The 23,738-nt window shown below is 42.5% G+C and overlaps 1 protein-coding gene across 4 annotated transcripts in view; it reads left to right on the top strand.

Moving 5' to 3' along the window:
* Window positions 1-4,322: 4,322 nt before the first annotated feature.
* The window catches only part of TAB3 (TGF-beta activated kinase 1 (MAP3K7) binding protein 3), an 88,495-nt gene continuing 69,079 nt past the window's right edge, over window positions 4,323-23,738 (top strand). For 3 of the 4 annotated variants that reach the window (XR_006295750.1, XR_006295749.1, XM_043570876.1), the window contains exon 1: window positions 4,323-4,472. The gene's annotated coding sequence lies outside the window, so the exon portion shown is untranslated. The remainder of the gene's footprint in view (window positions 4,473-23,738) is intronic. The other variant, XM_043570875.1, reaches the window with a different exon arrangement.

Below are 23,738 nucleotides of genomic sequence, written 5' to 3'. Positions count from 1 at the left end.
AGGGATCTTGTCGATGGAACCCAGGCTCACCTTTCTGGTCCAACAAGGACTCCCTCTCACTAAGGCTCATTTAGCTGCTACCGGCCCAACCCCCCACCTGCAGAAACCAGCCCTGAGGCACAGCATGGCACCATCCTCAAGGAGACCAGACGGCCACTTGGGCAAATGATTACTTTGGATCGATTCCACGTGGGGTGTGTGTGACTGCGGGGCAGGAATTCATTCTCTTCAGGACTGATTCACACTCCAGCTATGAGTTTGCCTTTCCCATCCGCAGTTCCCCCAGCAGTGCTACCGTTGAAGAGTCTATGAAATGGCCATCCATTGACATGGTATCCCATGCAGTGTTGCTTAAAACCGACGGACCGCGTTACCGCAAAGGAGCTGCGCCTGACCGTGAGAATCCGTGGTCTCATCATATACTTCACCACTCAGAGGCAGACGGTTTGACGAAATGGCCCATCACAGGCCCAACTCCCTTTTTAGCTCTTCGTACATGTGCTGCCAGAGCGAGCACAAGCAACCTTTTAGCTTTTAGACTGTACCCTGTGGAGTCGGGCAACTTGGTGAGAGGCTCTTGTCACCATGAGTTACCCTGGGTGGGACAGACGAAGAGCAGCCCAAGCTGCGGCCAGTCTAAATTGCTGACCGCTGGGGCGCCTGCCTGGCTCAGACGGTGGAGTGTGTGACTCTTGACCTTGGAGTTGTAAGTTCAGGGTCCAGAGGGCTCACCATTACACTATGGAAGTTCAAGCCCTACGCTGGGTGCAGAGATTACCAAAAAAAAGAACCAATCCTTGAATTGCTGACCTACTGTATAACGTGCAAATCAAATGGTTATTAGTTTAGACTATTATGTTTTTTGGAAAGGTGTGTTCCGTGGCGATAGATTATTAACACAAATGAGGCCAAAAATATCTGCAACGGTACATAGAGGTATCTGACACAGCTCTAGGTCCCTCCCTAGAGGCTCACCAAGAGGCAGCAAACCCGGGTCTAGAACTATAACCCGAACACTTCCTCCAGCTGACATAAGAGAAGTCTCGAAGGAAGATTTTCGGTAGTTCTCACCTCTCAGGAATTATTGTAGATTTTCTCTTCCCCTGGAGAAGGCAAAGCCAAAGGGAGGGGGGCCTCTCGGAAGAGCTGAGTCAGGAGGGTCTTAAAGATGTGTCACGCTGCGGCTGCCTGATTGAACGGTAGCTATTTGAGAAATTTAGGGGAGAGGCGGAGACTTTCAGCGAGAGCTGGCCACTTGTCCTTGGAGTTTAGACACCAGAGTCACCACAGACACTGCTGCCTGCCTTGCGCCAGAAGAGTTCTAAAGACAGGAAGCTTGCGGGTGCAGCAGCGACAGGGCGGCCTGGCTGTTACTTAGCGTGGCAAGGATACGCACGGTTCCTTTGGATCACGTAATGGTCCCAGAATGCAAAAAAGCTTGAGCCTCCTGCTTGTGTCCTGCCAAAGGCCCTGCTGAGGGGTGAGGGGATCCTGGCAGTGAGACGTCGTGGGTATCCCATAAAGGGAGTTTATATCAAAGAACTAGGCCGTGAGGAGGGTGCTGAAGAATCACACTCACCTCCTAAGAGAGCCAGCATTTGGGTGCCGGCCACACCGAAGACACGGACAACCAAGAGACGACTTTCAGCAACATCAAAAAGTAAGAGACCAGGGATTGAGGAGAGAGAGGCCTGACAGAGGGAAGAACGCCATATGGGCCCTAGGATGTACTATCAAATCTTCCCAGTGGGAGCCTAAGAAGAACCAAAAGCAATCAAGAGATAGAGTCAACTTGGCCATCTGCTGTGTCCGGAGAGGACAAAAGCATCTTGGGACTGTAACCTGTAAAGCAGGAAATTGGCTGTCTCCGTTCCCGCCATCTTCATGCTTGGAGGAGAAGAAGCCTAAGGAACAGAAAGAGGATTATACTCGCTTCTTTGACTTTAAGCCCCTCACTGGGGGCAGGACCCAGCTGGGAGAGAGGACAAGACATAACTTGAGATCAAGTTCTGAGATTTGACTATTTTAGGGGGCCGCTCGTTCCCCACTGTCCCCCCCTCCCGCCAGCAACCCACCAACCTTTTTTCTAGAGGCATGGCATTTTTAGCTCAGGTATAAGACTGCTTAAAATAAGAACACACTTCTCGGTCTCCCTTGCGGGTAAATACATTAATGTGAATAAGTTCGGGCTGACAGGCTGTGACCATAAATGATGTTACCGACTTCTGGGTTGTACCCTTCAAGGAAATGGGTAGATCTTCCCCTTCCTGATGACTGGAATGTGATGTGGTGCGGAGCCACTCTGGACCAAACATGCTAGGTCAGCACTATAGGGATGGTGGAGCAAGAAGACAAAAGAAAAAGAAGAAGAAGAAGAAGAAGAAGAAGAAAAGAAACTTCCGCTCACTCTGCGGAACAGAGCTGCTGTTAGTACTCTGCTTCTGCCGTGTAATAAGCAAAAGTCTCAGCGGCATACCACTCTGCACATTTATTTCTCACTCATGGCTTTGTGAGCGGGCTCCCAGGGGCAGCTTTGTTCGGTACGAAACCCTGAACTCAAAGCAAGTTTTCTATCCGTGTTTGAACACGAGGGTGCCCACTACGTGGGGAGGGAGACAGGAGCGAACGGCTCCCTTTTGGGCCACATCCAGCTTCTAAAATGACTCTCAACACCAGAGTTGCTCTGCTGCTGGCTGTGGGTCAAGTCCAGCTCCACTCTAGTGTCTTTTTCAGACCCAGGTCAGAGGGAAAGATTGGGACTCTTAGGACGCCGGCAGTTCCTTCCCATAGCAGCGGTTGGATCCAGTTTGGTTTTCCCCACAAGGGCAGACACAGCATCTTGAGCCCCCATCAGAGACACCAGCACCGGTAGGTGCGCTTCCCTCCTCAGTGGTCTGAATTTCAGCTCCACGCAGCCCCTTCTCTAAATATTTAAATTGTAATAATCCCAACGTCTCCCCTTGGTTGGTCCCCCCGGCTCTCAGCAGAGTGGCTGTTAGGCCACTGTAGCACAGTTGCTATCTCCGTCGTGTATTAAGCTCTCCTCTTGCATTTTCAGTTACCTAATTATCACTTTTTTATATTAAATTCTGTTGAAATAATCGGGGGGCTTGTTCCCTGACATTACCCTGATCCAATGGACTAAATCCCACGCCTGTAAGACTGCCCTCAAAGAATTTTCTCTTTTGATGCATGTCATGATACCCTGCTCCCAGGACCTGTCACTCCTCTCGGTACCTATTTTTGTTACAGAATTCACTGTGCTCAACTGTCATCATTGTTTTTTTCTCATCCATCGCTATCCCAGGCCAATAGCTCCCTGAGGTCAGAGCACGTCTCCGTGTCTTCAGTCCCTGGCACGCAGGAAACTCTGAACATACGTTTGAATCAACGAATAAATGAATGAGAGAGAAAAAATAAAACAGGAGCAGAAGCAGTTAAGTGTATGCCATTTGGAAGGCTCACGTAGCGCCAAAATGAAAGAGAAAGTTATTTGGTAATGTGAGAAACTGGAGGGCTGTGGCTTCCAGCAGCGAACGCTGCTCCGAGCACACAGCGAGCTCTCAAAACAAGAAAAAGAAAAAAGAAAAAAAAAAAAAAAAACCACCACAACGGGAATCGGACAACAGGATGAAAGGGCAGCTGAGACTTTCCAAAGAATACTTGGTGACTGGGAGAGAAGGGAGAAGGAAAGAAAGGGTTGGGACTCCTCGGGACGCCAAATTGGCCGTTCAGGCTCTGGAGGGAGGACCCGGTCTTAAGGGACACCTCCCACTTCCCAATCAGTCCTGCCCAACCCTTTCCCGGGTTTCATTTCTGGTTCCTCCGCCCACCCTTTCTCCGCCCCTTGCCTCTGGGAGGAAACAGGTAAAACACGGAGAACTGGGTCTTACTTCAGGAGCCGTTCTGAGCATGCGTCACTCCCCGTTCCGCGCAGCCGCAATAACTTCCGCTGTAACTGGTACCGCCCATTTTCGCTTTGGAGGAGCGTTTGCTCTGAGGGCAGCTGAGGCTGCCCTAATTGACCACCTTTCCTGTGGGCCCCCGCTCTCCAGTCACTGTAGGAGAAGTCTCGCGAGATCGCCTTCGGCAGTCCCCGGCGGCGCCATCTTTGTGCCTGGCGAGCGACGGCACCCGACGAGAGTCCTGAAGCTGGCGGTTCGCTTGCCAAGCTCTCGCTGAGGCCGGATCCAGGAAATACGAGGCGGGCCTCGGTGGGAGGGACGCACGGAGGGAGGAGGGAGGGAAGGAAAGGGGGCGGCGGCGGCGGCGGCGGCGGCGGCGGCGGCGGCGGCGGCGGCGGCAGCGGCGGCGGCGGCGGCAGCGGCTCTCACCAGACCGGGCCCCGCACGGCGCGCACCCGAGGGGGGTCGGGCGGGGAGGCGGCGCCAGCCCGGACCCCCCCGCGGGAGCAGGCGGCGGGCGAGAAGGCGAGGCAGCGGCAGCAGCAGACAGGGAGCAGCGGCTGCCGGGTGAGTGTCCCCAAAAGGGCCCGGCACCTGTCCCAGTCGGGGCGTCGGGGGTGGCCCCTGGGTCGTCTCGGTGACCCAGCGCCCGGGCGCTAGGTGTGCGCTCGAATGCGGGCGTCCCGGGGGCTCGGCTCGGCCTGGGGTTGCGGCGGACACCGGGAATTGCGGGGCTGCTGGAGGTCTGCGCAGGGCCTGGCGCGCCCGCCCCAGACGCCCTGGGAGGCCGAGGAGAGAGGGAGTGGCCGGGGGCCTTGCTTGGCCTTCGCCCCCCAAGCGGAGGGGATGATGTCCTTCCTCGCCGCACCCTGGACATTGCGGAGAGTGAACGTCGGTGGACGGGCTTCAAGCCCCAGCAAGGCGTTTGCGGATGAAGACTAATCAGCATCAAGGTTGAGTCTCTTGAGGCTATTGAGAGATGTGGGGGAAGGTTAGTAGTAATAGTAATTGTTCTAAACGGGGGGTTGCAATTGGTGGCAGGTGTGGAGTAAGGCGAAAACCTGGTGTCCGTTTTTTGTTTTGTTTTGTTTTAAAAAACAAAGATCGCACCAACAGTCCTCTGAGGTCCGACAACAGATTAGTTATTCCCGGTTGGAGTTGTGTAGTTTAGTCCTGTGTGCCAGCTCATTAAAAAGGGCGTAAGAAACAGGATTTGGGGCGTTGGGATGAGGGATAAGGTGGGTTATCGAGTAGGCTGCATATAAAGTCAAAAGTTCATAGTGTTGATAAAAAGCATTTTTGTCTTTACGGAAATTTAATTTATTTAAATTGCTTAAGAATACTTGTCACCTTTGGTCCAGACGGGTTGTCAGTCCATGTGTTCTTCAGTGACGTTTGTCAATCCGACAATAATTTTGGCATGCGATCTGTTTGGTTCTGGTTTGTGAAAGAACAAGAATGAATGAGAAAGAAGAACAATTTGACAAAGTTAGCTTCTTCTCCTCACTTTCTCATTTTAGAAGAATAAAGGGATTTTTTTTTTCTTTGCCTTCTAAACGTTTTGCAGTCGCACACCAGAACGTTTGTAAGAAGAAACAAACGTGTCAATCAAGAAAAGGCTTTTGAGATGAGAGGTTAGCTTTTAACAGTATTATTAAAGGCATCGTCACCCATGGTAAATTTTGTGATGATGTGAAGAACGCAAGCAAATCCACGTACACATTTTCAAGCAGTGTCACATAGGAAGTTTTTCAACTTTAGTCCCCTAGCCCCATTTGCTTACCACTGGCTTCATCAAAGGAAAAGACTTCCGTGAAGATACATACTAAATATATGAGTTTCATCTTTATATCGGACAGAACAGAATAATCTATGTTCTGTCACTCTGAATTTTCTTTCACATGTTGATTTGACACAGCCTTCTCAGTTACGTATATTTTTCATTGGCATATTCTGTGCAGCGTGTGTTGCAGCTAAGGCAGCTGGTATTGTGTATATTCAGGCACCGGGTTTGGTGGGTTACCTATAGCTCTCCTGTGCAGGTAACGTTATGCCTGTTGTACACATAACCACACTAACCTCTCGTATTCTTCAGTAATTTTCCTCAGGAGGTTATATAGCTGGAAAATTGCAGACCTAGAGCCCACGTTCATGTGTGTCTGATTTGAGAATGTGGGCTTTTTCTACTATACCCTGCAGAAGTGTGTGTGCTAAGTGATAAAAATTTCATGAAATGGAAATTTTTGTTACAAAGAAACCTTTCAGTTCTGTCGGTAATCTTGAAAGATTTCAGTGCTCTTGGTGGAAGATAATCTCAAGGTTTTGGGTTGTTTTTTTTTTTTTTTTCCCTTCTTTTCAGACGTGTTCATTTTCTAGCCAGAGGTAACATTTTAACAGAAGTCTGCTGATTAGTAAGGATTCCCAGTAGCCGGTAGTGACCTATGTGAAATTCAGATGTTTTCAGTAACTTTGCCTCTAGTTTCAGCATGCCAGGATACTTCAAAGATCAAATATTTCGTTTATTCTGGTCCTGCATAGTTTTTCAAATTACATTACTAAAATAAAATACCAACTATTTCTAGGGGTTTGAATTTGCTTTATCATAGCTTGGAGGTATATACACACACGCACCCACCCACCTACCTTCTCCAACAAGTGGAGTATCTGATAACAGGCGCTGTTTTTCTTCTCTTTAATTTAGTCCAGAGGTTTTGGGGGTTTTTTTGTTTGTTTTTTTAAAAAAAATTTTTAATGTTTATTTTTGAGACGGAGAGAGACACAGCATGAACGGGGGAGGGTCAGAGAGAGAGGGAGACACAGAATCTGAAGCAGGCTCCAGGCTCTGAGCTGTCAGCACAGAGCCCGACGCGGGGCTCGAACTCACGGACCGTGAGATCCTGACCTGAGCCGAAGTCGGACGCTTAACCGACTGAGCCACCCAGGCGCCCCAGTCCAGAGGTTTTGGATCCACTTTGTCGTTTGCAGAAAATGTGGCAGCTATTCTGGGATCCAGTATGATCTTCTGTGGGGCTAGGGGGTGAAAAATCTTCCCGGTTCCCAAGCAGTATCTGAGATGTCGGTGAAACAGCAGGAACATCTTGCCAGTGCATGGCCGATGGTCATTTTTGTCCTCTGATGGTCTCTGTTCTTGCATCTTTGATGTGCTGCTGAGTTTGCCTCCTGGCCATTATCTCTGCTCAGGAGAGATTTCAACTGGAAGGGGAGCAGCTAAAATAACACGGGGGAAGGAGGATGCGAAGTGTCTGGCACTCATCCTCCAGCAGGTCATTTCGTTAGGTTTACCTCTTGAATTAATTATCCCTGGTGGGGAGTCGTGGGAATGTGATGATGGAGTTTGGGATTTATGGGGCCGTCCTTTAAGAAGTAACTTGTTTGGGGGGACCTGCGGTTAAGTAGCCTTGTCTGATGGAAACGCGGGCATTAGAGGCTGGTGGTAGAGTCTGAAGTCCTGTGCTCCTCAGGATGCATCTGTGTGTATGGGTTTGGAGCTTTGCTTGAAATAGTAACTTTCAGTCCTGCCAGGCAGTGTTTGGTCTGAATGAGCAAGTTTTTCATTATAGTTATACTCCCAAGAAAGAGTTAACTATCCTTCCTTATTTGTGAAGGTAATTACTCATGATATTTGGGCTATTGGGGTGAAAAAATTGACAAATGATAAAGTAACTGAATGCTCACTCAGTAAACAAAAAAGCTTTTTCTGAAATGATTTATAGTGCCACTGTACAAAAAAAAAAGCACCAGGAAATCATCTCATATGTATTTCGAAGTATATTTTCATATCTTCCACATAATACACCTCAATCTATTACTATGGCCACAAATACTTGTTTATTTAAAAGTGAAATGGACCTGATGAAATACTGGAAACTGTCAAAATGAATTAATCTAAATATTTGAGAACGGTGATTATAGTTTAATTCGTTGGCAATTCTATTGACTTATTTGGCCCTCCTCCACCATCCCACTTCCTGTGCCAAATTTCCCTAGGTTCCTTCCTCTCTTTTTACTACTAGTTGTTCCTGCTGGTACCTGGGAGCCCTTAGCCCCCTTGGTTCTAATTGTCCCTGAAGTCGTTGGCAGAGTGGATGCTGACAAGGAGCAAAACAAAACTCCTCTAGGTCCACTCCCCTTCTCCGAATCCCTGTGCTCTATGGGATCAAGAAGGACCTGGACGAGACCCCTTAGCGAACCTCCTCCATCCTTTATTGAAAAGGAGAGTGAGAGTAGCCAGAGTGAGAGGGGCAGTGTCAAGATCTCTGCCACCGTTTCTCTTTTTTTTTTCCTTCCCTCTCAAGCATGAAGAAGGAAAGTTTGTGAAAGCTCATCTGCTCCAGGAGTGGGTCCTGCTCTCTTGTCCTCTTCTGTCACCCACCCTGACCCTCACACTTTTCTCTTGCCCCTTTTTGCTGCCATCCCGCCCTTCATCCTGCTGTCCCGAGTAGGTCCTCCCTTCCGTATCCCAGGATCTCCTCCCGCCGCAGCTCTGCCTTTTTGTCCTAACTCGGAAGCCTCGTGCACTGCCAACTGCCATCTTCCCTGCCTTTTCTCCTGCTCTGCCTTGATCGTGGAAGCCTGGGCCTGTGGTCCTGGGGCGGGGGGGTGAAGAATTGGTTGCTACTGGAGGGCTGAGTGGGGCAGGAGTAGTTGGTTTTATTCTAAAGGCGATTGCAAAATGAGTTTTCCCAGAGAAGCGTTGCCCGTGCAGGTTTGGTATTTTATTATACTTCGGTAACCTTATGGGTGTTTGAGTTTTTGTGGACTGGTTTGGAATCCTGCCACAAAGACCTTTGTTTGCTGGGAAGTCAAGTTCTGAGATTCAAGTAGATGATTTAGGAAATCCGTGTGTGCTCTAGAAGTTGTTGGGGGTTGTGTGCTTTTTGGTAATTACTCAGTGGGATGGTATGGAGCACACCTTTTCGCTGTCCACATTAGATGTGTTGTGCAGATCAGGTGGCTCTTCTGGGAGATAAACAGCCTTTTTAGATGTTCAATGAAGCAGTTTTGAATTCAAGCACATGTTTTGAAATATAGTTGTTCAGTCTATCTCAGGTTAATATTTGTTCTCAAAGCAGATGTTACAGTGTTGTGGAAAGAACAGAGTTTTGCTTTGTCATAAAAGCCGTATCTTGTTCCCACTATCTCTTGTTGCTGTTTTGAAACTTTTCAAGGGTATTTGAACTGTAGCAGTTATTTTAGACCCGTTTACTTAATGGTAAACCGGGACTGTGTTTGTTTTACCTGAAGGTTTTAAAATAAAGTTTTATTAGTCTGTTGTTGGAGTTCCATGCCGTTACCACTGTTTGCAGTGTTCGGACAAGTGAGGGATTTCGAAGTGTTAAAAGCAAAGCAGAATACATTTTAAATTTGTTCTGTATAAATGTGTTCAGTCTTGGCTTGGTTGAAAGATGTATTTCTACTGAAAGGCAAGATAGGTCTCTTTCTCTCTCTCTCTTTTTTTTTTAAATCTCCAAATCACTCTTGTTTTAAAAATGGAGTAAGCACCCTTTATTTCAGAGTTTGCCAAATTATTTAATTATACCCAGAGCGCAGTGGTTAAAAACATCTCTGGGGTAAAATGCTCGAATGTTCAAATCTTACTTTTGACACTAGCTCTGTGATCTTAGGCAAGTTGCTTAATCACTGACCTGTTTCCTCATTTTTGAAATTGGGGTAGTGTAATATTTACCTCACAGGGTTTTTGTGAGGATGAAATGAGCCAGACAGAGGATGTATCGTGCATATTTACAACATAACTAGCAATGGTAAAGACTCAAGAAGAGTCAGTTTTTCGTAGTACATGGTCATCATCATTGTCGCTACTGCTATTACTAACTTCTGAGGTGAGACCCCTTCTGTGCTGGATGTGTGTGTCTGTGTGTGTGTGTGAGTGAGGGAGAGGGAGAGAGAGAGAAAGAAAACATTTGTGTATTTGGTAGTAATTTTTAAAAATTATTTATAAAGTTAAAAAAATTTTTTTAATGTTCATTTATTTTTGAGAGAGAGAGACAGTGTGAGCAGGGGAGGGGCAGAGAGAGAGGGGGACGGAATCGGAAGCGGGCTCCGGGCTCAGAGCTGTCAGCACGCAGCTGACGCGGGGCTGGAACTCACAAACCATGAGATCATGACCTGAGCCAAGGCCGGACGCCCAACAGACTGAGCCACCCAGGCGCCCCTTATTTGTTTCTTTTAGTGGGAGAGAGAGCGCGTGAGTATGGGAGAAGGGCAGAGGCAGAGAGAGAGAGAGAGAGAGAGAGAGAGAGAGAGAATCTTAAGCAGGCTCCATGCTCAGTGTGCAGCCTGACGCAGCGCTGGATCCCCTGTCCCTGGGGTCCCATGAGACTTGAGCTGAAGGCAAGAGTCAGATGCTCAACCAACTGAGCCACCCAGGCGCCCCTGGGTAGTCCTTTTTAGCGCAAAGCTGATGGAGGGGGGCGGGGAGAGCAGCATATTAACTGCTGGATACATCCAAAATTGGCCGTAGTATAGGAAATGCGTAAAATATTGAGCTAATTTCTTTCAGTAACACCATTCCTATTATGTTAAGTATAAGAAACTGTGCCGCCTTGATATATGAGCAAAACTGGATTGTGTGAGTAACTGCAGTGTCTTTTATTAAAATTCATTTAATTATCTCGGCATCTATAAGGCCAAATTCTGTGTGGAGGGAGCCTCAGTTTCTAAATGGTCCATTTATAGGACTATTTTTTTGCAATTCATCACCATTTTCTCACAGAGATAATGTCACGTAAGGCCTTCAGATTCCCAGGCCAGTCCCACATATCTGAATTTGAAGACTGATAGTGGTATACAAACTAACTTCTTTGTATAACAGTGTCTCAACAAGAGTCTGCATTGAGTGCAGGAGATTATGAATACAATCTTGAAGATGGGATGGGGGAGTCACATTCCTTCAGGATCCTAGCAAGGACTCCCAAGTCGTGGGCAGAGGGCTTGCTTCTCTAGTGGATGCAGAGGACGGGGTGAGTAGTGGGACCTAGTCTCTAGAAGGCCGAACTTTTTTCCTGGTGTGGGTCTTCAAAAGGCTGTTTAGTATAGCGGTTGCCCTCAAACCTCTGTTCCTTCACTTACAGAACTTCTCTCATCTGTAGATTGTACTTATTACTACTGTACTGCCTACCTTATAGGTTCTTGGGAGGGTTCGGCGTGGTAATATACATAAAGCACTTAAAATACCAGCTAGCCCATAGGCCAGTGCACAAGTAATGTTACACGTATACTTATTATTAAGTGTTACTGTGTTACAGCCTCTAAAATACCCCTCTCTGCTTGGCTGTCCACTGCCTCTGTCTTCTATACTTAAATAGTATTGTTCCCCCTTTCCACTGAGAAATGGTTTCATAGCTCTTCATTTTCATACCTGCCTAACGTAAGCATCTTTCTTTTTCTTTGAAGCTTTTCCAGGCTTTATTTAGTAATATTGGAAAAATAGGTAACACTTTTTTAAAAAGTCTTTTTTCATAAATGTGCCCATCTCACCTGTTTAGGCCTTGTGAAGATACTGACTGGACATTTTGATTGTTTTAGAATTGATGTAAAATGTCTCAACTTTTAGTAGTTTTTGCTGTCAAAATTTTCTTTTTCAGTAAGCTTTTTATTTTGAAATAACTTTAGATTTACGGAAAAATTGCAAAGACGGTACAGAGTTTCCATATACCCTTCACCCAGCTGTACGGAACCATGGTATATTTGTCAAAACTAAAGACATTAACATTGGTACATTTCTATCAACTAAACTGCAATTTTATTTGATTTCATTAGCTTTTCCAGTAATGTCCTTCTTCTGTGCCAGGATCCAATCCAGGATACCATGTTGCATTAGTTGTTAAGTCATTAGAAATTTTTTTTTTTTAATGTTTATTTTTTTTTTTTTTTTTTTTTTTATTTATTTATTTTTGGGACAGAGAGAGACAGAGCATGAACGGGGGAGGGGCAGAGAGAGAGGGAGACACAGAATCGGAAACAGGCTCCAGGCTCTGAGCCATCAGCCCAGAGCCTGACGCGGGGCTCGAACTCCCGGACCGCGAGATCGTGACCTGGCTGAAGTCGGACGCTTAACCGACTGCGCCACCCAGGCGCCCCTTTAATGTTTATTTTTGAGAGAGAGAACCCACGAACTGCGAGATCGCGACCTGAACCGAAGCCGGAAGCTCAACGACTGAGCCCCCCAGGCTCCCCAATTGTTAAGTGATTTTTTTTTTCTTTTTCTTTTTCTTTTTTTTTTTTTTTTTTTTTTACATTTATTTATTTTTCGAGAGACATAGAGAGACAGAGCCACCCAGGCACCCCTGTTAAGTCCCTTTTAATGTTTGTATTTATATCATTAAGACCTCCCATTTCTTTAGTGAATAAGTGTCTGTGGCCCTAAAACCGTGTTGTGTATTAAGTTTTCTGCAGATCTGCAGAAGGCCAGGCATTTCCCTGGGGATTGCAAGTGTAGGGATACATCTTGGTGCTGAACTTTATAGTTTGAAATAAAAAGAGAGGGTCCTATGATAGTGGAAAGAATGCTATGGAGATAGAGTGGAGACCAAAGCATGTATAGAATTTAAAAATATGTTTTTACAGGACTAAATGGGTTGTTGTATGCGTACACTTTTGATGGAGTTAGCTTCACAATGACAAGCCATTCTTTTCCAGCTGATAAAGTTGGGGTTCCTCGGTGGTTCATTCGGTTCAGCGTCCAGCTCTTGAATTTGGCTCATCATCCCAAGGTGGTAGGAACGAACCTCATGTCAGGATCCTGGTTGAAATTCTCTCTCTCTCTCTCTCTCTCTCTCTTTTTCTTTCTCTATTTCTCTGCCCCTCCCTGCTCATGTTCTCTCTCTCTCTGTAAAATAAGAAAAATTTAAAAATGTTAAAGTTACGTAGAAAGCATACTTTCTTCATATTGGATATAGAAGTTAACTGGAATGAATTGTAGAAGTTAATTTTTTAAAACTGATTTAATAAGAAAATTAATATTAAGTTAGTACAAAAATTTATTGTCACAGATTTAGCACTTTTTTTTTTTCACTGTGTACGGATTTCAGGTTATCATTATTGGTTCTTTTGGTCTTTTTCAGGGACACTTTATGCTATAGGTGCCATTGTCATTCTAAATGACGACGCATGCCACACAGAGTTATTTAGTGTAAACAGAAAGTTATCGGTTGGCTGCACATCGTGAACTTTACTTTTAGAAAGTCTTATCTTTTCTGCTCCAGAAATAGCTTTTGGCTATAAGTCTTGGGTGGCACAGAAATTAATTTTGAGTTGGTAACACTTGGCTGAAAATGTTTAAATTGAATATAGCCTTATTGAGGGACACTGCCAGTAAACAAATTCTCTTGCTGGGTGGCAGTCCTCTAGAACTTAAAGAAATTGGGAGAGTGATGAACTTAAATAACTTTGTTTTTACTTAGGGAGAGCTGCTTCTGACCTTGGACAAATTGCCCGACTCAAAGGAGTTTGTTTTCTTCATTTATAAAATTAGGAGATTTGACTATAGGTGTGAGTCTGTTAGTTGATTTCTAACATTTCAAAGACCTTCTTACTTAATAAAAATATCAAGTGGCTTGTCTTAGATCTGTATGAACCAATACTACTCACTAAGTCTAGATATAAATCAATTTACCTTTTTGGATTTGAGTAGTATCAAACCAATTTTACTGTAAGTTTGAGAGTTCCTAGCTGGTTTGGCACCTCTGTGAATCCTTTTTGCTAGTTAGCATGTTGTCTGATACCTGCTTTTGAAGTTCTTGTTAGTTATTTGATTTCTTTGCCCTGAAGCAGTGAACTTCAGACTTTTTTACTCCCCCATCCTTTAACAGATTTTGAAAAATAAGTACTCCTTCATACTTAGAAAAGAACTTATTAAAAGTTCACTAAATGTGCAGAAAGCATATGTCAGTGGTAAACAGCTCAGTGAATTTTTACCGAGCACACTTTTGTCCCAGATCAAGAAAATGAACATTATCAGTCATGTAGAAGCTCCTCTGTGTGCCTGTCTGATCACTTACTACCCTACACCCCCAGTCATTTCCCTGACCTTTTTTTTTTTTTTTAAACAACCGGAAGTTTGTACCTTTTACTTTCCTTCACCATTTTCCTGACATTTAACATCATATAGTTTTGCCTACTTTTGTGCTTCATATAAATGGAATCCTAGTATACTCTTGGGCAACATTATGAATGTGGGACTTATTTATATATTGTGTATAGTTGTATACTGTATCTTCTCAGAGAGTGTGATAAGATTGGTTTTATTTCTTCTTTAAAGTTATGATAGAACTGAGTCCTGAAGCCATTTAGACCTAGAGTTTGCTTTGTCAGAAAGGTTTTAAGTACAGATTGAATTTTTAAAGTAGTAGTAGTATACTTCAGGGTTTTTTTGTTTTTTTGGTTTTTTTAATTGAGGTATAAACATAACCTATAACATACCAGTTATTTATTTATTTAAAAAAGTTAATGTTTACTTTTGAGAGAGAGAGAAAGAGAGACAGACAGAGACATTGCATGAGCGGGGGAGGTGCAGAGAGAGGGAGACCTAGAATCCGAAGCAGGCTCCAGGCTCTGAGCTGTCAGCTGAGAGCCCAGTGTGGTGCTTGAACTCACGAACCCTGAGAACATGACCTGCGCCAAAGTCAGATGCTTAACCGACTGAGCCATCCAGGCGCCCCGTATAACATACCAGTTTAGTTCCAGGCGCACAACACAATGATTCCATATTTGTATATATTGCAAAATGTTCACCACAATAAGTTTAGCTAACATCTGTCACCGTACATAGTTATTACTCTAATTTTTTTCTTTTGATGAAGACTTTTTTTCAAAACTCTTTATTTATTTTTGAGAGAGAGTGACTGAGGCCACAGGCAGGGGAGGTGCAGAGTGAGAGGGAGACACGGAATCTGAAGCAGGCTCCAGGCTCCGAGCTGTCAGCACAGAGCCAGATGCGGGGCTCAAACCCACAGACCATGAGATAATGACCCGAGTTGAAGTGGACATTGTAACTCACTGAGTCACCCAGGTGCTCCACTTTTGATGAAGACTTTTCAGATTTACAGTCTTAGTAACTTTCACGTGTACAGTACTGTATTATTAACTATCGTTGCCATGATGTACATTACATCCCCAGGACTCATTTATTTTATAACTGGAATTTTGTACCTTTAACCTCCTTCATCCATTTGCCTACCTCTACTTGCTGTATGTGGCAGCCTCTAATCTAATCTGTTCTCTGTGTCACTGAGTTTTGTTTTTTTTTTAAGATTTTACATATAAGTGAGATCATATGGTATTTTACTTTCTTTCTTGGCTATTGTAAATAATGCTGCAGTGAATACAGGAGTTAGTGTTTTTTCTATTTTTGGGTAAATACCCAGAAGTGGAATTGCTGGATCATATGATAGTTCTATTTTTAAGTTATTGAGAAACCTCCAACCTCTTTTCCATAGTGGCTGCTCCATTTGCATTCCCACCAACAGTAGATAGGGTTCCATTTTCTCCACATCCTTGCCAGCACTTGTTATTTCTTGGGGTTTTTTTTGATATTAGCCATTCTTTTTTTATTTTTTAATGTTTATTTATTCAGTATTTATTTTGAAAAAAGATTTTTTAACATTTATTTATTTTTGACAGTGAGAGAGACAGAGCATGAGCGGGGGAGGGTCAGAGAGAGGGAGACACAGAATCTGAAGCAGGCTCCGGGCTCCAGGCTCTGAGCTGTCAGCGCAGAGCCCAACGCGGGGCTTGAACTCAGGAACCGTGAGATCATGACCTGAGTCAAAGTCAGATGCCCAACCGACTGAGCCACCCAGACGCCCCTATTTAGTATTTATTTTGAAAAAGAGAGAGAGAGAGAGAGAGAGAGAGAGAGAATCCCAAGCAGGCTCTGCGCTGTCAGCGCCCAGAGCCTGACATGGGACCTGATCTCATGAACCACAAGATCATCACCTGAGCCAAAATCAAGAGTTGGATGCTTAACCAACTGAGCCACCCAGACACCCCAACATTAGGCATTGTGACAGGTGTGAGATATTATCTCATTGTGGGTTTTTTTTTCCATTTTTTTCTTTTTTTGAAGTAACCTCTGTGCCCAATGTGGGTATCAAACTCATGACCCTGAGATCAAGAGCCACGTGCTCTACCAACTGAGCCAACTTGGTACTCCTCATTGTGCTTTTGATTTGCATTTCCCTGATCATTAGTGATGTTGAGCATCTTTTCATGTAGCTTTTGGCCATCTGCATGCCTTGTTTAGAAAACTGACTCTTCAGAACTTCTGCCCATTTTTAAATTAGGTTGTTTGTTTTTTTACTGTTGAGTTGTAGGAGTTCTTCTCAGAGATCTGATTTGCAAATATTTTCTCCCTTTCAGTAGGTTGTCTTTTCATTTTTGTTGATGATTTCCTTTGCTCTGCAGCAGCCTTTTAGTTAGGTGTAGTCCCGCTTGTTTGCTTTGCTTTTTGTTGCCTTTGCTTTTGGAGCCAGATTGAGAAAAATCATCACCAACTCTGATGTCAAGCTTATTACTGCCTATGTTCTCTTCTAGAAGTTTTATGGTTTCGTGTGTTATATGTTCAAGTCTTTAATCGATTTTGAGTTCATTTTTGCATATGGGGTAAGATAGTGATCCAGTTTCATTCTTTGCCTGTAGCTGTCCAGTTTTCCTGACAGATGTTATATTTTTAAAATTTTTTAAAAGTGTTTATTTTTGAGAGAGAGAGAGAGAGACACACACACACAGAGCATGAGCGGGGGAGGGACAGAGAGAGACAGAGACACAGAATGTGAAGCAGTCTCCAGGCTCTGAGCTGTTAGTGCAGAGCCGGACGTGGGGCTCAAACTCACTAACCGTGGGATCATGACCTGAGCCGAAGTTGGACACTTAACTGACTGAGCCACCCAGGTGCCCCATTCTTTTTTCTTTTCTTAATTTTTCTTTTCATATTTGTTTATTTTTGAGAGAGAGAGATAGAGTGTGAGTGGGGAAGGGGCAGAGAGAGGGAGACAGAATCTGAAGCAACCTGCCAAGAGATTATCAAAGAGACTCTCCTTCCTTTCCTGTGTGTTCTTGGCTCCCTTGTCATAAATTAATTGACCATATATGCTTCAGTTTATTTCTCAGCTGTCTATTCTGTTCTGTTGGTCTGTGTGTTTGTTTTTATGCCAATACCATGCTGTTTTGATGATTATAGCTTTGTAATATAGCTTGAAATCCTGGAGTTTGATGCCTTCAGCCTCGTTCCTTTTTCTCAAGATTGCTTTGGCCATTTTGGGGTCCTTTTGAGGTCAGTCCTACACATTTTAGGATTGTTCTATTTGTATGAAAACTGCCATTGGTATTTTGATAGGGATTGCATTGACTCTGTAGATTGCTTTGGATGGTTATGGACATTTTCACAATATTCTTCCGATCTATGAGCGTGGAATATCTTCCGGTTTATTTGTGTCTTCCCTTTCTTTCATCAGTGTCTTATAATTTTCAGTGTACAGGCAGGTCTTTCACCTCTTTAAATTTTTTCCTACGTATTTTATTCTTTTTGATGTAATTGTAAATCGGATTGTTTTCTTAATTTCTCTTATAGTTTGTTATTAGTTAATAGAAATGCAACAGATTTCCGTGTATTGATTTTGTTTTCTGCAAGTACTGAATTCGTTCCTTAGTTCTAACAATTTTTTGGTGGAGTCTTTAGGGTTTTCTCTACATAATATCATGTCATCTGCAGATAGTGACAAGTTTTTACTTTTTCCTTAACAATTTGAATGCTCTTTATTTTTTTCTTGCTTAATTGCTCTGCTAAGATTTCTGATACTATGTTGAATCAAAGTGGTGAGAGTGGGCATCTTGTGTTGTTCCTGATCTTAGAGGCGAAGCTTTGAGCTATTTACCATTGGAGTATGATATTAGCTGAGAGCTTGTCATACATGTCCTTTGTTATATTGAGGTGTGTTCCCTTTATACCCACTTTGTTCAGAGTTTTTATCATAAAAGGATGTTGAATTTTTTTTTTTTTGCACCTCTTGGGATGATCATATGATTTTTATCCTTTATTTTCTTAATGTGATATATAACGTTGGTTTATTTGCATTCTTGTGTGCCTGGAATAAATCCCATTGATTCTGGTGTATGGTCTTTTTCACGTATTGTTGAATTTGGTTTGTTAATATTTTGTTGAGGATTTTGCATCTATGTTCATCAATGATACTGGCTTATAGTTTTATTCAGTTGTGGTGTCCTTGTCTAGTTTTGGTATCAGAATAATGCTGGCCTTATAAAATGAGTCTGGAAGTGTTCTATTTTGGGGGGAAGAGTTTGAGAATGATTGGTGTTCTTTGAATGGTAGAATTCACTAGTGTCACTGTCCTGGCGTTTTGCTCATTGGGAGGTTTTTGATTATCAATTCAATCTTCCTAGTAATTGTTCCACTTATTTATTCTTTCATGATTCAGTCTGACAAGGTTGCATGTTTCTAGGAATTTATCCATTTCATCTAGGTTTTTCAGGTTGTTTGCATGTAATTGTTCATTGTAGTCTCTTATGATCCTTTGTATTTCTGTGGTATCTGTTGTAATGTATTGTTTGATTTCTATTTTTATGTATTTGAGCCCTCTTTTTATTGTTGTTGAGTCTAGCTAACGGTTCTCTATTTTTTCCGCAGAACCAGCTCTTAGTTTTATTGATCTTTACTGTTGTTTCTTTTGTCTTTATTTCACGTGTTTCTGGTTTGTTCTTTGTTACCCTTCATTGTCCTGAGTCTGGACTTGCCCCCACCCTGTCCCAGTTCCTTGAGATATGTTAAGCTGTTTGAGAGCTTCCTTTTTTCTTTTCTTTTCTTTTCTTTTCTTTTCTTTTCTTTTCTTTTCTTTTCTTTTCTTTTCTTTTCCTTTCCTTTCCTTTCCTTTCTTTTCTCTTTTTTAAAAATATATATAGGTATTTGTTGCTTTGAACTTTTCTGTTAGAACTGCTTTTGCTGCATTGCATAAATCTTGGTATATTGTATTTTACATTTTCATTTGACTCAAGGTACTTTTTAAAAAAGTTTTTATTTAAATTCTAGTTAACACACACTGTAGTATTAATTTCAGGTGTACAATATAGGTCACCGCCTCCATGCGTCACCTGATGCTCATCACAAGTGCCCTGCTTAATCCCCACCACCAATTTCACCCATCCTTCCATCCACCTGCCCTCTGGTAATCATCAGTTTGTTCTCTATAATTAGGAGTCTGTTTCTTGGTTTGCCTCTCTCTCTCCTTTTTTTTTCCTTTGCTCATTTGTTTCTTAAATTCCACATGAGTGAAATCATAAGCTGTTTGTCTTTCTCTGATTTATTTAGCTTAGCATAATATTCTCTAGCTCCACCCATGTCATTGCAAATGGCAAGATTTCATTCTTTTTTTTTTTTTTTTTATGGCTGAGTAATATTTCATTATATATTCCAGGAACTTCCATACTATTTTCCAGGGTGGCTGTCCGGGTTTCCATTCCCACCAACAGTGCAAGAGGGTTCCCCTTTCTTTTCATTCTTGCCAACACCTGTTGTTTCTTGTATTGTTGAGTTTAGCCATTCTGACAGGTGTGAAGTGATACGTCATTGTAGTTTTAATTTGCATTTCTCTGATGATCAGTCATGTTGAGCATCTTTTCATGTGTCTTTTGCCATCTGTATGTCTACTTTGGAAAAATGTGTATTCGTGTCTTCTGCCTGTTTTTTAATTGGATTATTCGTTTTTGAGGGTTTTTTTTTTTTTTTTTAATGTTTGAGAGAGAGTATGAGACTGAGCATGAGCAGGGGAGGGGGCAGAGAGAGGGGGAGAGAGAAAATCCCAAGCAGGCTCTGTGCATTCAGTTCAGAGCCCAGCACGGGGCTCCATCCCAGGACCTGTGAGATTATGACCTGAGCTGAGATTAAGAGTCAGACAGCCAACTGACTGAGCCACCCAGTTGCCCCTTGAGTATTGAGGGTTTTTTTTGTTTTTGTTTTTTTAGTTTATTTTGAGAGAGCACATGCATCTGGGTGAAGGGCAGAGAGAGAGAGAATCCCAAGCAGGCTCCGCACCACCAGTGCAGAGCCTGAAATGGGGCTCAAACCCTCAGACTGTGAGATCATGACCTGAGCTGAAACCAAGAGTTGGACATTTAACCAACCGAGCCACCCAGGTGTTCCAGATGTTGAGTTTTATAAGTTATATTTTGGATACTAACCCTTTATCAGGTACATCATTTGCAAATGTTTTCTCCCATTCAGTAGGTTGCCTTTTAGTTTTATTGTTTTCTTTGCTGTGCAGAGGTTTTTGTTTTGATATAGTCACCAGAGTTGTCTTTGGCTTTTGTTTCCCTTCCTCAGACATATCTAGAAAGAAGTTAACTGTGGCTGATGTCAAAGAAGTTACTGCTTGTGTTCTTTTCTAGGATTTTTGTCGTTTCAGGTCTCATGTTTAGGTTTTTTATCCATTTTGAATTCATTTTTGTGTATGGTGTCAGAAAGTGGTCTAGTTTCATTCTTCTGCCTGTTGCTGTCCACTTTTCCCACCACCATTTGTTGAAGAGACTGTCTTATTCCCATTGGGTATTCGTTCTTGTTTTGTTGAAGACTAATTGTATAATTGGGGGTTCATTTCTGGGTTTTCTATTCTGTTACATGGATCTGTGTGTCTGTTTTGTGTCAGTACCATACTGACTTGATGACTACAGCTGTGTAATACAGCTTGAAGTCCAGAGTTGTGATGCCTCTAGCTTTGCTTTGCTTTTTGAACATTGCTTTGGCAATTTGGGGTCTTTTGTGATTCCATACAAATTTTAGGGTGGGTTGTTCTAGCTCTGTGAAAAATGCTGGTGGTAATTTTGGTAGGGATTGCATTAAGTGTGTAGATAGCTGTCTCATGGTATTTTTTTTTCTCTTTTGAGTTCTTTGTTGACACATTACTTCAGTATTTGTGAATTTGCTGTTTTTGTTCTTGCAGTTGGTTTCTAGTTTCATACAATTGTAGTTGGGAAAAGATGCTGAATATGGCTTTATTTCTTCTTATAACCATTTGGTAAATCTCATATTTATTAAAATTTGTTTTAGCTGAAGTTCCAAATGTATTGGCATTACGGTTATACTCTTTTATCATTTAATGTGTACGGATGGCTTAGTGATAAAACTCCTTTTTATTTTTTATTTTTTTTAAATAGACTTGAACGTACAATGCAGTGGTTTTTAATACATTCACACAGTTGTCCACCATCATCATAAGCAATTTTAGAACATTAGCAGTCATTCCCTATTATCCCCCAGCCCCTTCCCTCCTCATCAGTCCTAGGTAATTACAAATCTTTTTTGCCCCCTATAGATTTGTTTCTTCTGATATCTTCATATAAATGGAATCATACAATATGTGCTACTTTGTGACCGGCTTCTTTCACTGAGCATAATGCTAAGTTTCATCTGTATTGTAGCATGTGTCAGTTTTATATTTTTATTGCGAGAAAATAGTACACTGGGTGGATATATCATTTTATTCATTCATCAGTTGATGGACATTTGGGTGGTTTTTACTTTTGGCCATCATGAATAATGCTGTCATGAACATTCATGTACAGGTTTTTGTCCAAATGTATATTTTCATCTCTCGGGCATTTTTCATTCTTACTACTGAGTAAGTGTATCTTTTCCTGCTTTTTAAAAATAATTTGCATGGGGAGGTTTAGCAATTAATAGTAATTTTCCCCAAAAAACACTATATTTTGTTAATATCTGCTTTTATGTACACTATTTCCTTTTACTTCTTTAGGGTTTATTTTGCTTTTCTTACTGCTTAACAGTGGTGGTTAGGTATTAATTCGCAACCTCATTTCCAACACAGGGATTTAAAACTATCATTTCATGTTCAAGTATTGCTCTACCTGAATCCCATAATTTTTGATAGGTAATATTTTCATTATTTCACATCATTTTCTAATTTCCATTGCAGTTTCTTCTTTGATCAGCGAGTCATTGAAAACTGTACTTCTTGGGCCGTGTGGGTGGCTCAGTCAGTTAAGCATCTGACCCTTGATTTCAGCTCAGGTCATGATTTCACAGTTTGTGAGATCGAGCCCTCTGTTGGGTTCTGTGCTGTCAGCACAGAGCCTGCTTGCAATTCTGTTTTCTTCTCTCTCTACTCCTTCCCCACACGCGTTCTCTCTCTTTCTCAAAATAAATAAATATTTTTTAAAAATATTTCTTAAATTCTAGTAATAATGAGAATTTTCTAAGTATCCATATTTTGTAATTGGTTTCTGGCTTTATCACATTTTCCTTAGATAACTTCTTTTTTTTTTTTTTTTTAACGTTTATTTATTTTTGAGACAGAGAGAGACAGAGCATGAACGGGGGAGGGGCAGAGAGAGAGGGAGACACAGAATCTGAAACAGGCTCCAGGCTCTGAGCCATCAGCCCAGAGCCCAACGCGGGGCTCAAACTCACCGACTGCGAGATCGGGACCTGAGCTGAAGTCGGACGCTTAACCGACTGAGCCACCCAGGCGCCCCAACATTTTATCATTTTTGAAGTGACTCTTTTAACTATAGGGATGCTTTTTCTTTGATGTCTCTTTGGTGTCTGAAACTAATTTAGCTGTTGCATCTTTATTGTGGCTCATGTTTGCATGATGTATTTTTCTTTCCTTTTCCTTTTAATCTTTTTGTGTTATATTTTAGGTGACTCTCTTGAAAACAACCTCTATTTGTAGGGATTTTTTTTTTTTTTTTTAATTTTTTTTTTTTCAACGTTTATTTATTTTGGGGGGGACAGAGAGAGACAGAGCATGAATGGGGGAGGGGCAGAGAGAGAGGGAGACACAGAATCGGAAACAGGCTCCAGGCTCCGAGCCATGGGCCCAGAGCCTGACGCGGGGCTCAAACTCACGGACCGCGAGATCGTGACCTGGCTGAAGTCGGACGCTTAACCGACTGCGCCACCCAGGCGCCCCTGTAGGGATTTTTTTAAATCCAGTCTGATAATCTTTCTTTCTTTTCTTTTTTTTTTTTTTGAACATTTAATTGATTCACATTTAATATGATTGCTGTTATTTTGAGATTACTTCCAGCATTTCTGAACATTCCAGTTTACCTGTTCTGTATTTCTTTTTTCTTCTGTTATTTTTGTATCAGTTTTTCCATTATTGGTTCAAATACCACATATTTATTTTAATTCTTTTTGTGATTACCCCAGCATGTACAGCATGTGTATTTGATTTATCAAAGTCTAGTGTTAAGTGATACTTTCACTTTCCTCTTGGTTGAAGCAAGAACATTAAAACTCCTTAGTTCCATTTAACCACCTCCTGACATACATGCTTTGTCCTGTAATTTCATTTTCTGTAAATTTTTTTTTACAAAAGGCATACATATTTAATATACATAATGAGTTTGGAGTTAAGTTTCTATATGCATTTTAAACTCCACAAGACAGTATTTTATACAGTGTTCCATTAGATTTTAAACCCATTTCCTTAACACTTGCATGGTTCTTCATTCTTTTCTGCATCTCTGAGCTTCCAATTTGGATCGGTTTTCTTTTGCTTTGTGATTTCTGAGTGGGGTTTGCTGGAAGTGAACTTTGTTTTTATTTGAGAATATACTTCATTTCCATTTCTTTAGTGTTTATTTGTTTTGATGGGGGGCGGGGTGGTGCAGAGAGAGAAAGATCAAGAATCCCCACCAGGCTCTGCACAGTCAGCACAGGGCCTGATGCAGGGCTGGAACCCACACACTGTGAGATCATGACTGGAGCCGAAATCAAGAGTTGAACACAACGGACTGAGCCACCTAGGAGCCCCTTCA

The sequence above is a fragment of the Prionailurus bengalensis genome, chromosome X (genome assembly GCF_016509475.1).
Source record: "Prionailurus bengalensis isolate Pbe53 chromosome X, Fcat_Pben_1.1_paternal_pri, whole genome shotgun sequence".
In the NCBI taxonomy this organism is placed as follows: domain Eukaryota; kingdom Metazoa; phylum Chordata; class Mammalia; order Carnivora; family Felidae; genus Prionailurus; species Prionailurus bengalensis.
The sequence above is the reverse complement of the archived record's forward strand: the minus strand, read 5'-3'. Positions and strand labels throughout refer to the sequence as shown.